Here is a 22,158-nt window from a genome sequence, read left to right as displayed (position 1 = left end):
AAAATCTCCACGTGTGGATGCAGCACTCACCTCTAGCCTTAGGAGGCCCGGAGATGTCAGAGGCTGCTGCAGAGTATCATTTATTTTATAGCACTTGTGCAACAGCAGCTGTCTCCCAGCGAGCCACGCACATTTAGAGCCCGGGATGACTAAGCTAGCTGGCTTTGCAGGTGGTAGGATCTGAAAAATTGTTCCATTAAAAAAAAAAAAAAAAAAAAAGAACTAAGATGGTAAAAGTTCCCTGAAGATAGGTTTCAGCACATCGTGTGTGGGCTCTGGAGAAGCACGAGGAGCTGCTCCCTCAGGCAAGCAGCAAGAGGCACCGATGCTCATCATGAGCAGGGCAAAAAGGAACTGTGCAATGTCTCATGAGAGCCAGCTGACCCAGAGGAGTGGACTGGGGTCATCAGCATCCTCGTGGTGCCCCAAGACACAGCTTTGCAGTAGCTTGGCAGAGATGTACCCCATAGCCCAATGTTTAGGACCTTGGTGGCAACATGGTTAGAAGGACAAAAAGCCACACCAAGGAAATCTGATCACATCTGTGTGACATCTTCCCACCCAACCAGCTTTAGCCTTTCTCTCCGTTACAATGTCCTGTCCCTGCAGGGCTGATGTTGGGCACCCCATTAGGATGAATACCAGGTCTCAAGGGAAAGCAGGGACAAAAGTATTTCTGTTCTCCCACACACTGTCAGAGTGGTTGCATACCATGCCTTGAAATGCCTTGAGTTTACTTGTAGAGACTGTTGAGCAGTGGAGGTCTTGAGCAAGGAAAATTGCCTCTAAAAACTGGTATCTTGAGACCAACCTGGAGCACAATGACTCAGGGGCTATGGCTGTTCCCGAAAGAACATCTGAACATCAGTACAATCAGAATATGGAGTTTAATGGATTGGTTACAGATGAGGCATCTCAGGGTTTATACCTGTTGCTTACATGCCCCTGACATGACAGCCTATATGGGTTGAACCCACTTACCGGTGATACTACTACAGTCTTGCCCATTCCCCTTGTCCCCTTGCCTGCTGGGAAAATCTTTGATTGTGAAGTAAGGAATGGGTCTCCTGTCAGAGACATTTTTGTGCAAAATGTTGGATGTTAATGCCCAAGGCTTGGTAAAACCAGCTTGGCCAGTGGAACACGGGAATCATGCATAAGAGGGGGATTGGTGGAAACGACCAGCATCCAAAAGTTCCCCGGGCCTGGTGGTGAAAGCTGTGGCCACCCTCACTGCTGGTCCTGCTCCCTTACTTATGCCTCTTCCTCTGCTATATGGCCAAGCCCACAGCAGGCACAGGAATGTTTTGGTCTGAGAAGATAAGGCATTTTAACAGGATGCCTAGCATCTCCCATCCAAAATTTCAGTGTCACACCACTCCGTGTGGCAGACGAGCACCTCGGGCATGGTGCTAGCACTAGAGCTGCACCCCTTCCCCATTCCCTCCCACCCCTAGCAGGGTGGCCCTGTCCCAGGGGTGGCTGCAGGTCAGGCTCCTCAAGCAGAGCAGAGGAGCTCCTGCAAGGTTGATCTGGATGAGGCCAATGTCCTTCTGGGCTTTCACTAGAGGGACTTTGTTCATGGAAACTCCTCACTCCCCTCTTGCCCCCTTGCCAAGTACATGTGGTAGCACCAAATGAGCACAGAGGGACACCCAAACACCTACTGGGTAGGGTGAGACATCAAAGGCGAAAGGTTTGGGTATTGACTGAGAAACACACAGGCAATCTCGCAACATTTGGCTTTCCCATGCTTTGTATTGACTTTCGCTTTCTTCTTATGAGAACAGGTAAGAAATCATTGTCTGTGTTTTCACGGAGACAGCTCTGTTGTCAATAGACCCCAGTTCTTCTGGTCTCCTCCTTCCCTCCTTTTTCCACAGATTAGCTTCTCAGTGAAATGGAAAATTGTCTTCAGATGATGTTGGCAGAGGCAAGGCTGACAGGAAGACAAATCAGGCAGTGGGCATGAACCATAAATATTGTTAAATACTTATTTCAGTTTGTGTTGCCTGACTTCTGGGAAATTATATATAGACTTTAAAAACATAGCTGCCAGTGAGTGTATGTGTTAATGATGGCATGACTATGACTGTGCTTGCCTCTCTATACCAAAGTAATATGTAGGCACCCCCAGGGAACATACAGAGAGGCACCAGAGCAACGGGTAATGGGCCTTTCACCCAAATTCAAAAAAATACTAGTGTTGCACTAAAAAGCTTAGCATAGTTTTCAGTCTTTCTGAGGTTGTAGGCCCCATGGAGGGGTACACACCTTTGGAAAGGTCACACAAGCAGACAAGTGTGCATTAAATTGCTGGTCTTTGGTCTTTGTCCTGTTCTCCAAGGTTGCCTGGACATCCAGGAGACTGGGACATCCAGGAGGCCAGGACATCCAGCAGAAAAATGCCAAGGTAGCACACTGAGGCTGAAGACAGACTCCAGCCCTGGTTCTTGGAAGAACTGAAACCCACCAGGCAAGGATGTACAGAATGCTCTTCATCAAGGACTGGCATTGTATGAATGGAGAATAGCTGGTATAGTAAAAACAGGGACAAGAACAGGGAAACTGCAGTGCATTGAAATGATCTCAGTCTCACACACAAGCTCAGAATAATTGTTTCAGTACAGAGTAATTACAAGTGGGGTTGTAAGGAAGGTACATGGCTCAGGTGAAAGTCTTCCTCAAGACCAAGCAAACCTCAATTTTTGACATCATTAACTGATCTTAACATGTTTTGAGGCCTATCCTAAAATGAAATTTCCGTTACTGAAAGGCAAGAGAGTCAATATTGTTCCACCAGTGACTTGTGAGAGTGCAAGAGGACTATGCAGGGCACGCTGATGGTCTTCCAGTGAAGCAACTTGGCACTGGGACAGACACACAACAGGAGGAGACTGAAAGACGGGAGACCATGCCTTTTTCTACATCTTCACGCTGAATGCGAGGAAAGGCAAGAACTTCTCCCTGTCTGCCACAACAGGGACCTAAATTTAGTGACCCAGGAGTTCTTCTCACCTCGGTGCTTTCTGTTTGCCTCTGACATGCAAAATCATGACGGCCCTCAGAGGCTGTAAAAATACTTCCCTTAATCCATTAATAAACTCTGTTTAGTGCCCACAATACAGGGTCTTAAATGGTCTGCACTGCTGAGATTTTTCAGAAGGATGCTGTGCTCTGGGCTCAGTCAACAAAAGAGTCAAAGGTCATTTATTTGTGCAGACCCTTATCATTGCAGGATTGAGTAACAGGTAAGAGCTTCCTTGAGCCAGAGGTATTTTTACAAACAGAAACATACCTACCCAGTGGTCACATTTTGTCTAAGAACTGGGTTTGCTCTCTTTGTATGAGATAATGAGACTCTAGCAAGTGCCACAAAGGTGTAGAGGGGAGAGAGGGACCAAGAAAATTATATTGCTTTTTAAAGCGAGACTATAAGTGGGAAAGATGGATATCAGGCACCTCATTGCTTACAATGCCTGCCTTTGAAACAAGAGTGCAATGGAAATCTAGAGGTCAGTAACACTAAGTCAAGAATGGCCTCTTAGGAAAGCTGCTCAAACTCAAATCTATTGCTGTCATAAGCCAACCAATGTAACAAATCCTATTTTGCTAGGGATATTCTATATTAGAGAACTTTATTTTCCTAGGAAAGCCATGTTGGAAATAAGAACCAGACGAATAAACAACGTTTTCATGGCCCAGTAAGTGTACATTTTGCTGTACCGAACAAAGACCAAACAAAACTCACCTTTACTTAAAGATAGTGCCTTTTTTTTGTCTTGGTAGTGGCCTTTACATATATGCCCTTCTCTACTAACAGACTAATCCATCTGTTCCCTTTGTTTCATTCAGCAAAGATAATAAGTATTCTTGATCCCTATATTTGAAGAGCCCTTAGGAAAACATGACTTGAAGGAGAAATAAAAAGCTGTAGCAAAGGACTCCATTCCTAGGTAATTTCTTATAAATCCTGCTCTCAGTTTATTACCCTGACAAAGAGTCTCTCAGTTGCAGAGCAGAGCCCTACCTCCCGCAGGGGATATACTGAGGATTATCTACCCTGAAATGAAAGTCTGTTGACCTAGGGAAAACATTTCACTAAATAACAGCAGTTGTGAATTGAAGGGACCTGTGGGGTATTAGACACGGTTTAAAAGCAATTTAAATGGGGTAAGGAAAATATGTGGAAATAGTTTCAGGCAGGAAAGCTAGAAAAAGTATGTAAATGAATACATTTGTGGGACGGGCAGAAGTTCTGCGAAAGAAAAATGCACTTTCTTTTGTGAAAAGGTGCCAGTGCCCTCTGAAATGGCAACTGCGGAGGTACTCCTGCCTGAGCAGAGTCCCAAAGGACTGAAGGGAGCTGCCATGCAGCAGGAGGTGACCCGGCCCCACCACATCTCCTGCTCCCTGGTGGGACTCACCCCTCACACCAGGAACTCTGCATTTTAGATTCTCCCCTTGCCACCTACCCTGGGTCAGCCCTGACTTCACCAAGGCCTTCCATGTTTTTAAGGAAATTATGAAGCTACCAAAGCTTGAGCTATACCAAATTAAAACTAGAGGAAGGAAAAAACATGAAAACTACTAGTCCTGAGCCTGTCCTCCCATCCCACCATTCTCTGGAAATTCAGACCCACTGCCAACCTCAGCAAGCAACTTAAGCATCCCGGCACCGTGACACTCTTCCTTTGGTACCCTAACATTAAGCCTAGGCAACACAAAGCATGTAGGTGCTGGCATCCTGCGTGGCCTCTAGACCACAGGAATGAAAGCATTTTTGCTGTTCTGAGGAGAGTTGTGGAAATCCAGTTGCCCTGTTGCCCTGTGTTGCAGGAGTAATCTTGTCCTAGATTAGAATGGCCCCACGTGTCCGAGGGAGCTCCAAGCCTTGTCTTGAAGTTGCCCCTGTGTTTTCTACGAGCTTTACACATGCACATCCCCAAAAATGCACAGGTGCTCTGCAGAGGTGAAGAAACTCATGCCTGATTGATGAGGTGAAAGCCCAACCTGGCAGCTTTCATTAACCCACCAGAGTATGCTGGTTAATTATTCTCAGAGTAAAGAAGTTTCTTAAGGGTGTCATCGCAGGGATAAAAATGTCAGTGGATCTACCAGATACAGTCTCCATACTCTTAAAGTCATTTAAAAAAAATCCTGTATATATAAAACAAAAGGTGACGTGGTGATGTGAAACACCTTATTGGACTGGGAAATGTGTCTGACAGGGAAATTTTGCAGTTGTTGAATGACCTTCTGAGGAAATGATGAAATAGGCATGCAAACTCATGCAAAATTAGGGTGGAGAAAAGGACCTTGAGTCTTGTCCTCAAACCCAGCACTCACCAGGACATAGCTGTAACTGGCAATTTAAGTTACATCAGTGGCAAAGGTTTTCAGAAGTGACTAGTGGCATTCACATTCCTCAGATTTTGGGGCATTTCCTTCAGAGGACCCCTTTTATTGACCTTCTTTTATTTTTCCAAGCAATGCTGAGTAGCACTTGTGAGAAACAAACCCTTATGTATGTTAGATGTTGGATACCAAAGGTTCAACAATAGTTGCCAGGCCTTGACCAGAGCTTTCGTTAAATTTATATGTCTGCATGGAAAAGGGAAAGGGAAAGGGAAAGGGAAAGGGAAAGGGAAAGGGAAAGGGAAAGGGAAAGGGAAAGGGAAAGGGAAAGGGAAAGGGAAAGGGAAAGGGAAAGGGAAAGGGAAAGGGAAAGGGAAAGGGAAAGGGAAAGGGAAAGGGAAAGGGAAAGGGAAAGGGAAAGGGAAATGATGGTTACATCTCCCTGGCTTGTCCAGTCCAAGGACATATTATTGCTCCCTCAGTTGTATGCACAACAGTTTGCATGCCCACCAAATGCCCTGGGTTAAGAGGAACGCATATAAATATCTCTTGGAGAATTGTGCATTTTTGGCAAGGAGGGTTTAGGTGATGCAGTGTGATGCCTGCCCAACAAGCCCCTGTTGCTGCCGAGCCCTGTGTTTTTGAGTGGTGGGGCAAGAAGGGTGGGAAGGAGCAGACCCTGAGCCCTGGGTGCTCCTCCAGCCCTGCCTTCTCCCAGCTGCTCCTTGCTGTCGCTGCTGCACATCCTTCCACCCGGGATGATTCGCATGACTCAGCTAGAGATGAGTAGGAAAATGAATTTCATCATTTTGATCCAGTTAAAAATATTCTGTCTGGTGCTTTCTCTCTGTCTCCATCCTACCCCATACTTTTTTTTTTCTTTTAGAGAAATATTAGCATGTATTTAGGAAGGTGAATTGTCCCCTGAGTTAAATTAACACCTGATCAGATGTGCTAATTGCACTTTGCAAGCAGAAACAATTGAAAATAAGCTTTTAGGGCCCTGGCAAGCAGGCATGAAAATTGAGGCCATCCCAAAGAAAGCGGAGTCTTTTAAGACAGCTGTCTACAATATTTTTCAGTGATAAAAGTCAGATCATTTCATACCGAAAACACAGAACAGATGGATAGTCTTTTCTAAATAAGTGTGTCAGGCAGCTCTTTTGGCCCGTGCTCTCAATTTCCAGATATGACAAAATACTACTTGAAGAGAGAATGCGATCCATATGTTTGTCTCCAGGATTTGCACATGTATTTCTTACAGCCTGTATAATCTCAGTGAGCACTTCTCTGAGGAACAACTCTGGCTGATTCTTAAATCAGGAGCGGAATTAGTATGGTGGGCTTTTTAAGCCTAAGCAGACAGTGATTTAGACCAAAAGTGGCCGTGCTAATTATCATTTGGATGGTAGAGTTGGCTTGCTGGCTCTAGAGACCCTGGAACTGCCGCTGCTATCTGAAGATATTGGATGAAACTGTTAGGATGCTACAACGCTCAGTTTCTAGCAGAACTAAATGTCTGCCTGCATTTAGAGAAAGAAATCAGATGGTTTTAAGCTAACTAGCTGTGGCTTTCAGAGAAGAAGGTTATCAAAGCGGCTTATAGCTTTCGAAGTAGAGACTCCTTTGAAGATGCAGCACATGGGAAGAAGATGGCACCATGTGTTTAGGGGGTACATGACACCACTGGGGACAGCAGAGACCTCTCGCAGATGGGAGAGCTGAAGGCTGCTGGTCCCCAAAGCCAATGGGTCCAGGAGTGATAGTCATCTGGGAAAGAGGGCAGGGGCTCTCAGTTGCTGCTTCTATTTTTGTTTGTGGTCACTTGGGCAACCATAAATCGGGCATGTTAGCATTGCCAATGCTGCCATCTTTCTCTTAACATCACCTTTGTGCCTATCATGGCAGGGGGGTTGGACTAGATCATCTTTAAGGCCCCTTCCAACCTGAGCCATTCTTTGATTGTATAATTCTATCACTACCACCTTGTGCCCCCGTTTCCACCACGAACAGCCAGTGCCTCCCTTTTATGAAAGCAGGCAGCTACCACGGTCTTGTTCTCCAGCCGGGAAGCAAGCAGCCTCCTTGCTGACACCAGGCACCATGCAGATGAGCTGCAGACACTCTTTGTGCCATCCCTAAGCAGTCTGTCTATGTGATGGGATTGATGCTTAAGCATTTTTTTAGTCATCCTTTCTCCTAATTTGCTTGCTTCAGTAATTAGCCAAATTATGTTAGTACTTCTCCCCCTCCAAATAATCTTCACCTTTGTGCAGGAAGCATGCTAATTTGCCAGAAAGCTACATGGCATTTGCATGTTTTTCCATCTAATTTGGCAGCAGCGATGCTTAAAGCAGGTGCGATGCTAATAAGGCAACTCGAGCAATCAGCCCAGGTAGAGATTTGCGGATTGCACAAGAATTTGTTTGGAGAGACTTTCCATCTCCGTGCTCAGTGCTAATTTTAGTTGGGAGAGGGGGGCAGGGAGGGAAGCTGAGCAGATAAGCCTGGCTGGTAGGACGGCCACGGCGCTGGGTTTTTCTGTGAGCCTTTGAACAGAGGTGTACCTGTGGGGTACCAGGGGCTTCGCCCTGCTACGCGGTGGCTGATGCTGCAGTAACACCCCCCAGGTGTTAGGGCTCAGGGTTTTGTGGGGGAGGGATTTGTCTCAGGACATGGGCATGAATTTTGGAGGCAGTCCTCTTGCGTGGATCTGGATATCCCTAACTGTAGATAATGGTGGTAGCCTCTGACTCAGGCCCAAGCTACCCAGATGACTTCTGTTATGATAATATGAGTAAAGCAGACCAAAGCCCTGGACTCAGACCCCACCTCACACTGCAGTGGTTATTAGCACTGTACAACAGACATTAGCAGAGAAAAACTGGGAAATCTATTGCTGTCAGACACCCACCAGGGAAATACAGCTGGCATCAAACCCTTTTTGTGCTGGACCAGCCAGGTGGGGAGAGGCAAGGAGTGGCTCCTCGCCGGGCAGCCCTCGGGGCGATGCTCAGCCACCGCCCTCCTGCAGGTGCTCCGACCGCTCCTAGCTCTGTCCCGAGGTTAAATCAGACCTGACTTAAATTTCCTTCCACTGCAAGCGTTTCCTTGAGTTAATCGTCTCTCAACAATAGATAATCAAAACACTTGCCTGTATTTTATTTTTAAATAAACCAGGTGAGGGTCAAAAGCAGATAGAAAACAGACTGATTAATGACAGAGGTTGCTGTTTTGGATTCTTAACTTTCAGCAGATGGAAAAGCAATTAATTTTAGGTCTGATTATGTTGTTTTGATTTATTCTTCACGGGAATCCTTATAAAGACTTCCAGTGAGTCGTGGCCCCCCTTAACAGTGCAGATGGAAAGGAGGCCACAGCGCAGCTTTCTGCAGGGGGGGCAGCATGCTTCCCTGGGGAGGACGAGAGAGGATGAGATGTGTCAGCTAGCTGAAGTAAAGCAGGAACCCTCATTAGTTTGAAATACCTTCTTTAAACTAGCAAGAGGATCCAGCGTAGGGACACCAATAAAAACACTCTCTCTCCCTCAAGGAAGCCAAATCCCCAAGACCTTGTACTCTTGCCTCCAGCCAGGCAAAACCTCTTCCCACATTTCCTTGGAAGGTTTGCCTTAGCAGAGCGTAGGCAGAAGCTGTGCAAGAGCCCTGGGAATGGGGCACTGGCCCTGCTTCAGGAGCACGCAGGTGCCCTTGAGAGATGCCCGCAGAGGAGGGTGGCCTGTTCTGGGCTTCACATGGGGAGTGGGATTTGAACAGGAGCCACCAGCTGGGAGAGAGGGGTGAGAACGTGAGAAACCCAGCCCTGCAGCCCCCCAGGTGAGTGCAGCAGGAGGGCAGGAGGTGCTCCAGGCAGGCAGCAGCAGTTCCCCTGCGGCCTGTGCAGGGAGAGGCCCCCGGTGGAGCAGGCTGTCCCCCTGCAGCCCATGGGTCCCACACGGAGCAGATCTCCACGCTGCAGCCCGTGGAGGAGCCCACGTGGAGCAGGTGGATGTGGCCTGGAGGAGGCTGCGGCCCATGGAGAGCCCCCGCAGGAGCAGGCCCCGGGCCGGAGCTGCAGCCCGTGGAGAGGAGCCCACGCAGGAGCAGGGGGTCTGGGGGGAGCTGCCGCCCGCCCGTGGGGGACCCGTGCTGGAGCAGTTTGCTCCTGGGGGATGGATGGACCCCGTGGTACGGAGCCGTGTGGGAGCAGTGCTGGAAGAGCTGCTGCCTGTGGGCAGCCCCCGCAGGCTCAGTTCGGGAAGGACGGCATCCCGTGGGAGGGACCCCGCGTGGAGCAGGGGCAGAGAGGGACCGTGAGGGAGCGGCGGAGACAAAATGCTATAGACTGACCACAGACCCCATTCCCCAATTCCCCTGTGCCGCTCAGGGGGAGGAGGTGGATGGTGGCAGATGGGGGAGAAGTGTTTTTAGTTTGCTTTTACTCTCATCTGCTAGTGATAGGCAATAAATTATATTAATCTCCCTAATGCTGAGTCTGTTTTGCCCGTCACGATAACTGGTGAATGATTTCACTGTCCTTATCTCAACCCTTGAGCCTTTTCCATAGGATGTTCTCCCCCTTTTCCTTTGAGAAGGGGGAAGAAGACAGTGGTTGCGGTGGAGCTCAGCTGCCTAGCGGGGTAAAACCACCACAGCAAGCTTAGCTGAGCCAACCTTGCCCCTGTCCCCGCAGGGATCTCCAGACACTCCCGCATGACATCTGCACACACGAACACCTGCACCGAGTGACCTGCCTCAAGCACCAAATGACAACGGTGTGGCTGGCTTAGCCCCATCCCACAGCCCTTCCCATGCAAGGAGGAGGCATCGGCCATGTGGCCATACCCACAGACCCCAGTGGTGCCAGTCGTGTGTGATCTGGGGAAGGAGCAGCCAGCGGGGTGGCCCCTGGGGACCTGCACCCTCTCCATGATTAATGGTGGACCAAGAAGTTCTGCCTGCTCCCAGCTTTCTGTTGCTGCTCACACAAGCTAGGTGGATGGTCCCCAGCCAGGGTCAGCGCTGTTTTTCTCCTGAAAAAAAGCACGCACTCTTGGGTAAGTTGTCACAGATTCACAGCACAGGAATTAGGGGCATTTTTTAGCGCGAACACAATGTTATCTCATTACATGTGCTCTCAGGGCACCGTAGCGTGAGGAAAGCAATGAAAACATCTCTCGCCTTAGGGCAAGGCGATTTTCTAACTGGGACAAGAAGAGTTGTCCTGGGCCAGAGCCAGGCAGAACGGACTGCTGGCCAAGGGAGAAGCTTTAGTCCTCTAAAGTCTCTCCAAAATCCCATTGGCAAAGCTGAGTTACACCACTGAGAAATAAACATCCTCATTTTAAGATGAACTGCAGTGACCAAAGCTGTACAAAACATGGGCAATGGGCACTGGGATTTGGCACGCCTCCCTTACTTTTCACTTTGTCTCAGTCAGAAACATTTATGGACCTTTTGCCTGGCTTGACCTAAAGCAATATTGCTTTCCTAAGAGGCTGAGAGGTTTCTTAAACTTGGCCCAGACTCACGTGATTCTGATCGCAGGCTTACTTAACCTTTATGAGCTAACCCTTTTGTGAGGCTAAAGCAACTCCAGGGTTTGTAACTGGACCTGAAAGGAGGGTACTCTTGCAGAGCATGGCTCAAAACCAAAATGAAAGCCCCAACCTGTCCAGTGTAGGACTCACGTCAAGACCTAAGGCTGCACTGTGCACACATGCTAAATAAAATCTTGCCAGTGATAAAGCTACAATGCTGATAAATGACCTGTGTTGCTTTGAAAAATGAATATATATTACTCTTCTAGAGTATAACACAGGAATATGTCTTTTCCTATCAGTGAAAAGCATCCTACTGTTTATTTTAGTTGGCAGACTTGCTGCTAGAAAGGAAATGAGAATATTATCTCTAATGAGTCTTCTCGTAATGGTAATTTTCTAAAAGAGGTACCAATTCTAGGTTTGTGTCAATAGTCCCTCATCTGCAAGCCACGAAATAAACCTCCCAAGCCTATTACGGTATGCAGCCTCACTTCTCCACAGCCACTGTGATAATGTCTTGATACAGCAGCAATTCCTATTTTATTAGTGATACAGATTCTTCCCGTGTGTGCACAAACACATCTAAACCCAGATTGTGCCTCCGGTCTCCTCTAAACCAGTCTAACTCACATTTCTTTTTCCCATTCATCTGTTGATTTTTATTCCCACTTATCTGTTCTTTGCCACTTTCTGGCTGCTCATCATTCAAAATACTGCCCTGTAGGGATGGCATCATGCCTCACTTCTTTGGAGGTTCTTCATTTTAAGCGATTTGACCCGTGCCTGCCAAAGCCATTCGAGGGAATTAAGGCAATGTCTCAGGAGGTCTCTCTGGCATCCATGGGAGACACAAAGCCACCATGTTCCTCATCACATCTGCAAGTGGCCAAAGAGCCCACCTGCCTCCTGGATCTCAGTAGTCGTTGGTTGAATGAAACCCTAATCAAAACGGCTTTACAGGATCAAGATCCATCTCTTTTTAAGCCTGTTTCCAGGTGTGACTGAGATGTGTCAAAAGTCTTTGATCCAATGCATGCCTTTGCACCATGTGGCAGGTGATGCAAACAGGCAAGAATTAGGTCTGCACATACCAATTCCACTGCTTTGAGTTCAAGTTTGGCAAGAATTTTGCAAAACCGTCTTTCTGCTTGACATTTGCACAAAAAGGTTGCTTTGAACTGAATGTCTAATTGGCTCAGCTGGTCTAGATTTGATCATTTTGGGTCATATTTCTCTGTTTCAAAAGTGCAAGTGAAAAAATAAAGAAATGTCTGGGGAGTATTGAGAAACTTGGAGGTCCCCATTTGGAGAATGCTGTTGAAAATACAGTGACATGGATAATGATGACAAAGGTGTGCAGCTGAATAGGGCAGGATTTTAATAGACCACTAAAATAGAAACTTCAGCCATGGAGCACATACTGAGTTTATATGACACTGGCTTGTTTTTCCCAATGTGTAAAGACCCCAGCAATCTATCAAGAAGACAAAAGCATCTGAAGCCTTTGCAGAATGCCTTTCAGCAGGACTTTGAAGTACTCCTGGTCAAGGACACACTGGTTAACTATACCCACAGGGAGCAATTATTCCTTGTGCGTTGACATTAACAGCAAGCCCAGGAGATATTTGGAGTTGTCCTGTGGTGGCAGGATCCAGAGCTCACTTCAAGAGCACAAACACTTCCCATCCTTACCTGAATAAAACTCTTCATGGACAAGAGGTCCCAGTCATGTGTTCAGCTGCTTTGGCCTTTGCTTCCAACCTGCTGTTTGCTTCCCTGAAGGCTACTTTGGTCAGTACAGTGCAGTCTCCTACATTTCCCCTTCTTCTCCAACTTGGGAGACTGTGGGTTTGTGGCCATCACTCAGAAAGTCTTGAACAAGCCTCTGACCAAAGAAGGAAGGTGTCTTTCCTATGGAAATACGTGCTTTAAACCATCTGGGAAAAGGAGATCCAAGATGAAATTGAAAACCCGGAGTCAGGTTCTCTTTAATGATGAGAATTACAGACGAAGGGACTGCAGAGTGCTTCCACACCAGCGCCAGTGTTTTAGATCCACGTTTGCAAACTTTGCACTGACGTAAATGAGATGCACGTCAAAATGCAGCAATGAATTTCTTGCGCTTCATCATAAGCCTATAAAATGAGCGAGCCAAAACTGAAGGTTTGGGGAGGTTCACAGATCTTTCAGTCAAACCGGGGCCAAGTCTCCAGCAAACCTGAGCCAATGTCTTTCACTTGGAAAGCACAAGGTAACCTTAGACTGTGATTAAAGCGAGAAACACAGAGGACTTACGACTCTAAATGCACTCATTTACTCTGAGACCATTTCAAGACCAGAACAATGTGTCCAACCCCATTTCCAAGTCCAGATTTGTTTCTCCATGGTAGGAAATAATGCTCAAAAAAAAAAAAAAAGTATATATATTTCTGTATTTCTGTTACAGCTTTCTCCACCACCACAGGGGCTCCATATGAGGCTGTGCTTGGGCATACCTTCCAGCTGAGCTCCAGCTGATGCTGTGAAGAGGGAGAGCCCAGCTCTCACTCACTTGGCAGGAAGGGATCAAGGGGCACAGATGAAAAACAAAGTACGCTCTAGCCTCGTCCTCCAGCACGTCTTCTGAACTTGGTTCTTCCTCAGCGCCAGGTAGGTGTTTTGGATCAGATTCAGCTGCTGAGATGTAGATGTCTGCAACGCAAATATCTTTGCCTGAGCGTGCCTCCTAGGCAATGGATGTAGCCCATTCTGGCAGCGATACCTCTCTTTCTGATGGAGATGGCTTATATGAAGAGTGCCCATTAAGTGGCTATTTGTCTCCATTGTGAGCTTAGACTGAGACGTCTACTCTGTAGACCTCAGAAGTTAGGTGAGCTGAATCCTATCCCTACATCCCAGCAAAGAGCAAGCAAAGGGACTGGAAAATACATGGGTCGTGGGGCTCACCGTTCACAAACTGACACCAAGCCCTTTCTTAGCTGTGCATTGCACTTCTTGTTCCAGCTGCCCCACAGTTCTCAGAGACTTCCAAAACACATGAGCAACCCAAGAGCAGGTTTCCCAGGGTTTGTCCTCTGCAGATTTCTCCCTGCATGTTCATCTCACTAACATCCTTCTCCTGCCAAGCTGCTGGGATGCTGGCAAGACCCCGGAGCTCGCCTGCCGTCACCGTGCAGCGTAGCAGTTTGTGTCCTTTGATCTTGTGCCCTAGAGATCCAAGTTGGCTTCAAGGGTGGTCAGGAAGTGCTTTGTGGTCCACGGTTCAGTGAGGCAAGGGGAAAAAATACTCTGTGAACCCTGCTGGGCAGGATGGGCTTTTATGTGGTGGCTCATAACAGCAGGGGACTGGACGGGGTGACCCTTGTGGTCACATCCCTGCCCTGTTCCTAAGGGCAGCGGTAGGACAGGTCTCCAGCTTCACAGCCGCTGCTTTACCTGCCCAATCTTCTGCATTTTGCCCGTGGCTTTGACTCTTATAGGACAAGAGCCAGCAATCTCACGTTACTGCCGGCCTCCTAAATGCAGAGGGGAGCATTGTTGCCAAGCAAGAGCAAACTGCACGCAGGGTAAATGTACAACCAGGGTCCATCAGGAGAGCTGAAAGCCAGCCAGGGTCGGTGGCAGCCAGCGAGCTTGCGGGCGCGGGAAGGACATTGCTTGGAAGTGTTACAGAAGACCTTGATGACTCCAGACATCTCTGGTGCGTGCGTGCGCAATGGTTACCTCAGTAACAGGTGTTAAAAGTCCCAGGAATAAGCTTTGCCGCCCTCCCTCTCCCCGCCAGGCCCTATTCACGGCACGCTGACAATAAATAACCCCCTCATCATGCACCATGGGCACACCACGTACCCAGGCAGGGCCGTCGTTTGGAAAGGAGGGCTATTTTCGGCTGCAGCTAAAGCGGGGAAGCTCCGACTGGGGGCCCTGGCATTTGGCAAGGCTTAGCGGGATCTGTTTGTGCCTGCCGGGTCCCGCAGTCCTCCCGGCACGGCGGTGTCACTGTACCCGCACGGACTGGGGTAAAGAGATCGCCTGATTCGTGTCAGCAGCTCGGTGCTGGCGAAGGTGCGCTCGTTGCTCTCTCCTCAGCTGAAAAACAATACGGCTTTGTCACCCCTTAGCAGTCAGCGGGGACGTGTCCTGAGAACCAGCCGAGCCCAGCCACTCGGGGAGGGGAAAGAAGGGGGAGGAAACAACTGCTTATTGTCTTGACGGAGAGATGCTGTCTCAGACACGAGGAAAAGGAAGAGCCAGGTGTCTTGTATGGCTACCGACCAACAGAAAGTACAACTGCATGAAGACAGGCTCACCAAAAGGTCACCAGACCGCTCTGTTTTTGGTAAGAGGGACGTGTTTCTTGGCTTCCTGTTGCAACCTGGACGTATTTGTTCGAGATTAGAAGCTTTAATAAACAGCACTGCCTGCAGGGCTATTTTCTTGCCTTGATTCAGCTGGAACTAACACGAGGCCAGTTGCTGTTCAGTGCCCTCCTATTTCCCTTGGCTCCCATACACCTCCACCCCATACGTTTCTGGAGGGAAGGCTTTCCACTTTCCAGACAGACAGTGTCCCGCCACTGCTCTGCAATGCTGTGCCTGGCAGCTCCCACCACGTAGTCCCACCACGGGCGCAGCCATAACCCACAGGGCATGCACAGGCAGACGGAGCCCTGGCAGCACTCGGGGGCAGAGATGCCCTGGGGAAAATGGGAAATTGTGGCTGGGCAGGGCTCTGCAGATACATGGCTAAAGCTTAGCCTTGCCTCCCGCACCTGGGAGTGCCTGATGGGTGACCTGATGTCATATCTGGGGACAATCCGGGCCCTGTGAGCGCACGAGCAGCACCGGGGTTTGGCATCTTTCTTCTCCCGGCAGGGCTGGAAAGGGGACCCTCCATACTCTGAAAGCAACATGCATAAACAGAGAACCACAACAGACTGTAGTCTGCACCCACGAGGCAGCGGCGCTCCAGCCTGGCACCTGAAGGAAACTGAAGGAAGCACTGAAGGAACAAGTCCTTCCCTTGGGGAAAGCAGGGGTTTTCCACTCGGGCACAACCTTGTCTTCTGCCCTGGGACCTCTTCTTCACTGCTGGGGATAGTTTGGGCTTTCCCTGAGGACTCTCTGAATTTCCAGCTAGAGGGACTTTGTCCAAGAGATTTGTCTCCCCACCAGGACTTGTCAGCAGTCCTGTCCCCGCCATGTGAGTAGGTGCTACCCCGACTTTTCCCCAGGGCACCCACCTACCAGGTCCAAAATACCACGAAACCCATCCTCCAGGCACAGAGTTTCACCAGTCCTCCTGGGGCTGCCATCTAATGGAGGGGGACGCTTGGGCTCATCACCACTCTCAGGACAGAAAGAGAGCAGGGCACCTGCCCCCCTCCCAGGGGTGCCACACATGAGGGGACAGAAAACGACCCAAATGATGGCTGGCCCAGGTGTGCCTGGCTTATTGTTAATTTAATCTGGCACATTTAATTTAATCTGACTCTGGCCATCCAGGGATCTCACAGCCACCTGGGCTCCTGGGTTGCTCTGCCCAGCACTTCCAGGCTGAAAGCAGACCCAGGATCTGTGTATTGTGCATCAACAGAGCACTTTTTAATTAAAAAAAAAAAAGGGGGGGTAATGTCTAACCCACCGTAACAACCCTGGTCAAGGCTCATCTCTCAAAGCCCTCAGTGACTTGTAGATTAGCTTCTGTGCCCAAAAGCTCCTCCAATTTTTCCAGCTCTGCGAGTGGACATAATGAAAAATATTACCTCTGTCTACAAACCTTTGACCTGGCTGTGTCCTGAGACATTGCAGCTACAGCAAAATATGCTGGAGGCCTCATTGTCTGGTTCTTTTCCAAGGTAAAGAAAGCACTTCACCTCAGATGCTTGAGAGACATGAGTTTGCATCTGATTCTCTGGGGGACTTTATTCTGCGGTGCAAACAGGCAGTGAGTGTCTCCTCTGTGCCCCGAGCAGTGTGAGGGGTATGTGGCAGAGCACAGGGAGAGGGTTTTCCAACATGGTTTTCCAACATGGTTCTCCAACAGGCTGACGGCCTCTCTCCAGAGCATCTGTGCATGCAAACCCTTCCTGCAGCAGCTGGCAGTGCAAGGCCTGTGGAAAAGAAACCACAAGCTCTATGGCTATGCATTTTTCTTTCCATTTATGCCCTCCGTCTTACTCCAAAATTTACAGGTAAAACACTGTCAGGCTCTGTTTTCTTGTTTTGTTTTCTTTTGTTTTGTTTTCTTTTGTTTTGTTTTTCATCTCTTGACTGAATCAATGCATTTTCAGCTGCTCAGCTAACAGCCCAAATGTGCCAGCCGCACGGCTAGGCTGCCTTCTGCAATTAACCAGGCATGAATCTGAACGAGAAGCTTAAATTAACAGTGCCGACCCCACCACCAGCACACTCCAAGCATCAGCTCCAGGGAGGGAGAGCAGGGCCGTACAGATGCAAACCGATCCCACGCTGATTTCTGCTGCACGCAGTTGGAGAGCACTTATGATTATTTCTAGGGCAGCTTCTGCACTTTTATCTTATTGAACCAGATGAAAATGCATACTGCCTCTAGGTTTTGTTTGGTCTTTTTTTTTTTTTTTTTCCCTTTTTTTTTTCCCTTCAAGTTTGTGTTACTGAACCAGAAATGAGTCAACCTGTGGGTATTACTTTAGCTGGAGACTTTGTTTCAGAGCTATCTGTCTGACCCCGAGGAGGTGCAGGAGGGCTGCTCCTTCCTAGGAAGATGGAAATCGATCTTGCAGCCAGCTGCACTGGTTCGCCCACTGGCACCATTGCTTATTTGGGTTCTCTGTACAGGCCAGTCTGTACCTCTCTTACCCTGTGCTCCCTTCCGTGATGAGTTAAAATGACGGGGCATTGCTGGTGCCAGGACGAGCAAAGCCAGGCTGGGAGGCTTACCCCAGGGTGTCACCTCTGGTGTCTGCTCCTGGAGGAGCTCCTGCCTAGCAAAAATCCTCAACAATCACTTTTCTTTACAAAATCCTTTTGCAGACTCCACCGAGCCCCTCTGCCACCACTAACGAAGCTCCTTGTGTTCCGTTTTCTCCACGCTGACGTGACAGGGCGTGTGTTTTGCATTACGGCCAGGTGGGACCTTCAGCTGCCACGCTGAAAATCAGTGAGAAGCAGAAGTCAGCGGGCAAAGCCAAAATGCCATGGATCCGAGTGAGCCAGTGGTGCCCCCGGTTTCAGTCACACAGAGCTGTATATTCTGGCATCGTGGACCTCACAGGCAAAATGCTGCCACTTCCAGATATTGAAACAGGGCCACGCATAGCTTTCCTCACCCCTAAGGACCACTGAGGCACATAAATTTAAGTCAAGCATTCTGTGTTACTATTTTGTGGGCTGTTTGGAAGTAGTTCATAAATTATCAGAGAAGAAAGGTCAGGCTGCTAATGAACGCTTCGGAAAGCCAGCATCGTGGAGAAGGGTTTGACATGCTTTGTTTGCAGCGGGAGAGGGTTCAGCATGCACATCCTCTGTAACACCCAAGGAGCCTCAGAGCAAAACCAGCAGAGACAAAGAGAGGCGGCCCGAATACTTCTCCTTAAGTAAAAACAAACAACAAAAAAAAGCAGGAAATTAAAACCCAGACCTTCCTCAGGCAGTGCTGAAAACTATTAAGCAGGCTTCTCTCAGAGGTCCTCACAGCTCACCTCGGAGTACTGCTGGCGGCGCCCGGTGGGTTTATCTCAAGATATACACCAGCAGAGCCAAATCCCCTGCCAGACCTCAGCCGGGTGTTCCCCAGAGGAACAAAAGGGTCCAGAGCCTCCTGCTCGGGAATGGCCTGCATGTGGGGAGGGCAAATCACCCTTTTTATTGCAGAATCACTGGATGGGTGAGCTGGGAAGGGAGCTCTGGGGTCGCCTGCTCCAACGCCTGCTCAAGGGATGTCAGAGGTGGGAGCAGGATTTGGGTTCCCAGCGACTTTTCCAGGGGTTATTTCCCTGCAGCAGCACGTGGAGTCCTGGGGCAAGGGGCTGGCATCAGCCCCCGTCGAGGGGAAAAGGAGAAAGCGCGGGCAATGGCGCTGCTCAGCTTCCTTCCGAGAGCACCGTCAACGAGAAAAGGAAAAAGAAAACTGAAATAATTGCTGCTGGGAGGCGGGGAGGAAGAGAAACATCTCTGGAGGAATACACAGGAGATGCCCAGAAAAATACCGAGCGTGACCTTTCGGTTTGGTGTTTCCTTCAAAGCAGAGAAGAGCGATTAAATCCCAAAGACATGGGGCTGCTGCCATCTCTTGGCCAACCTCGGGGCTCCTGAGCAAGCAGGCACCCGGAGCTGCCTGATTTCAGAGATCAGAAACGCAGCCATTGCTTGTTCCGGCTGCTTTTTTCTTTCCGAGAGGAGATTGCTGAATATATGAACGTCCTTTGGTACAGCATCTCCGAGCTGAACATTTAAGGCACCAAGGAAACAAAACTGCATGTGTGCAGATATGTCAGAGACGCAAAGTTTTGTGTGCACTGAGTACACGCGTACCCAGGTAACTCTAACTTTACTACACGGATGCCCTTGGTCAGCCAAAGTGTCTACAGAGAACACCCTCAAAGCAAAGCACAGAAATTCCCTTTTTCCCAACAGGAACCCATCTGCCAGCCGGACTCTTGCTCCCCCAGGATGTTCCCTTCCCCACACACGAGAGCATGCTGTCCCCGAGCCCCCCAGGAGGTTGCATGAGGTCCATTGGCAGGTACCAGCTGGTGGCCCTTGGGCCTCTCTACTCCTGTCACTGCTCTTTGGGTAGATCTTCTCTTTGCTCTGCTGTGGTTTGGTAGTGGGAACGGGCACAGCACTGCTCATTTGTGGCTGGATCCCAAAGAGCCCCTGTGCTAAATCCCCCAACACCTACTGCACCGTCCGTTTTCACCCGGCTTGTGCCACACTCTAAGATACACCACGGACACCTGTGCAATGTCCCAACCTCACATTTTTCCACCAAAATGCCACGTAAGCGCCAGCCACCTCACCCCGAGCTAGGACAGGCTGCCCCCCTGCTGTGTGGGCTGGGCACAGACCCTCCTGCATGGCCTGGGGGAAAGCCCCGTGGCTGGGCCGGGGGCTGGGGAAGGAGGCCCCCAGCAGCCACCCGCTCGTCTCACGCCAGCAGGTATTTTTCCAAGCCCGTCCTGGCACGAGGTCACACCGGAGGGACAAAGTCCTGCTTCGGAGGGGGGGGCAGAGCCCCCGTCATCGCAATCTCTCCCCGGCTGCATCTTCCAAATCCACGTGCAGCAATAAGAGGCGGGGGTGTGCTCAGTGTGTCACTGTCACATGCCTTCGAGGGACTACCGGGTTATCTGGAGGTGTTCAGAGCCTCGTGCTGCTGCCAAAGGCGGTAGCACCCGCTCTTGATGATGATGCCAAGGAGATGGGGGCTCGGTTATACGCAACCAAATTTGCTTTTGCTTTGAAGAAATAAGGAAGAAATACTGGTAAACTTCCAGACTACTCTCTCCCAATCTCTGTGTAATTCTGTTTAATTTGCTAATCAATCGGAAATGACGAAATGCCAGAATTATGGTTTTCCGTGCCACCGTCATGGCACCCATCTGCCCGCTAGCCCTGTGCCCGTGTCTTTGGTCTCCCTGGGGCACAGTCCGAAAACTGGGGGCCCAAGGGAGTCCTTTGGTTCTCCGGAGCACAGGAAAGGCTGCCACCGTGTGGGGACACGGCTCTGCTGGGAAATTGCTCACTGAATCTTGGGGTGTCCCTCTGCCAGCAGCACGGTGGGAAAAGCCCAAAGAAAATGGAAAACCTGGGGGCAGGAGGGGGAAACACGGCACCCGCTGACCTCCTGAGCACTTACGCCAGGTGCTGGTGCCCCTGTGTCACTGCCACCACCGTGGTGTCATCGGGGCCCCGTGGGAGCAAGGGGAGTGGCCCCAAGGCCCCCTTTCTGAAGCATCCCCCGGGACCCTTGGGGTAATGCTGCAGTGATTTCTGTGGAGGGGAAGACAAAGTTCTCTCTGCTCTGCCCTGCTGCAGGCAAACAAGGTTAGGTGATAAAAACGCAGCACAACAGGGACGGAAATTCACCCCGAGTGGCAAGCCCTGAATACAGGGCCGCCCTACCCCAGGCTGCTCGGACACTGCAAGGTGCCATCAGCACCCGGTGGGCAGGGTCCCTCGCTGCCTTTCAGCCCGTGGCCAAGCCGTCTGAGTTTCTAGAAGATAGCTGGGAAGGCAGGTGGTGTATAAAGCTGCCTCTCTGGCCGTGCCGCCTACAGAGCGATGGCAGCCCTCCTGCACGTGTGCTGCCCAGGGGCTGGGGGCTCTGGGGCTGGGGACAGCCAGGGGAGCCTCTGGGGACACGTCCCCCCCCTGCACAATACACCCGGCGTGTCCTCGTGCACAGGCTTTTAGCAGCCTCTCGTGTTTTTAATTAGCTAATGGATTGCCAAGGGATTTGAAATAAGCTGTTCTCAAAGCAGCGAGAGTCAGGCCTGCCTTCCCCAGGACTTGCCCCAAAAGGGTTGAAGCACGGGAGCCACCACCAGAGCTGCTGCCTCTCTGCATGGCCCCCAGCTTGCCCCAGTCCTGCCCTCATTTCCCGCTGACAAGACTTCAACTTTCAGCCAAATGGGCAGAAAAAGGGGCCCTGAAATATCTGAAATCCCATTTCCTGGGACTGACAGACACACCTGCTGCTCAGACACCTGCAGGTAATGTCTTCGCACAGACCCGCTTCCTCCGGGATATCAGGCTTGAAATATGTTTCCTCCTTTTTACACCACTGGGAGGTTCAATGCGGGCTAAGTGCTTGTGGCTAGTTTATTTCTCTCCTCCTGGCTCTGCTGGGTGAGGGAGGAGAGATGCCAGCAGCTGACGGGGAGGCACAGAGGCTCCTGCACAGGGATGCCTTGGAGCTCCCAGCGCTGTAGTGACTGCTCCCTCCTGGTACGAAGCCGTCCTTTCCCCAAACACACTCATTCACGCGTTTCCCTGGGAGATGGAAATTCAACAGACTGCACATTTTTTGGTTGAAAGCTTTGGAATTGCCCGATAATTAATCACAGTAAAAATAGGTTAAAAATAGTGTTAGACTCCTGGGGGATGCCTTGCTTTCTAATTAACAGACAACCACCTCCCTCCTCAGGCACGCTCCCTCCCCTCTTGCCCCTTATTCCTGCAGCACATCCCTCCTGAGGAGAGGAGAGGAGAGGAGAGGAGAGGAGAGGAGAGGAGAGGAGAGGAGAGGAGAGGAGAGGAGAGGAGAGGAGAGGA

The 22,158-nt window shown here is 49.8% G+C and overlaps 1 long non-coding RNA gene across 4 annotated transcripts in view; it reads left to right on the top strand.

Annotated features, from left to right (window-relative positions):
- Positions 1 to 22,158, top strand: part of LOC106036150 (uncharacterized) — a 39,758-nt gene that overhangs the window by 14,376 nt on the left and 3,224 nt on the right. For all 4 annotated transcript variants that reach the window (XR_010825681.1, XR_010825680.1, XR_010825682.1 and 1 more), the window contains one exon: positions 13,347 to 13,549. This is a non-coding gene — a long non-coding RNA (uncharacterized lncRNA). The remainder of the gene's footprint in view (positions 1 to 13,346; positions 13,550 to 22,158) is intronic.

Source organism: Anser cygnoides, chromosome 1 (genome assembly GCF_040182565.1).
Source record: "Anser cygnoides isolate HZ-2024a breed goose chromosome 1, Taihu_goose_T2T_genome, whole genome shotgun sequence".
Taxonomy (NCBI): Eukaryota; Metazoa; Chordata; class Aves; order Anseriformes; family Anatidae; genus Anser; species Anser cygnoides.
This window is presented reverse-complemented; position numbering and strand designations above follow the sequence as displayed.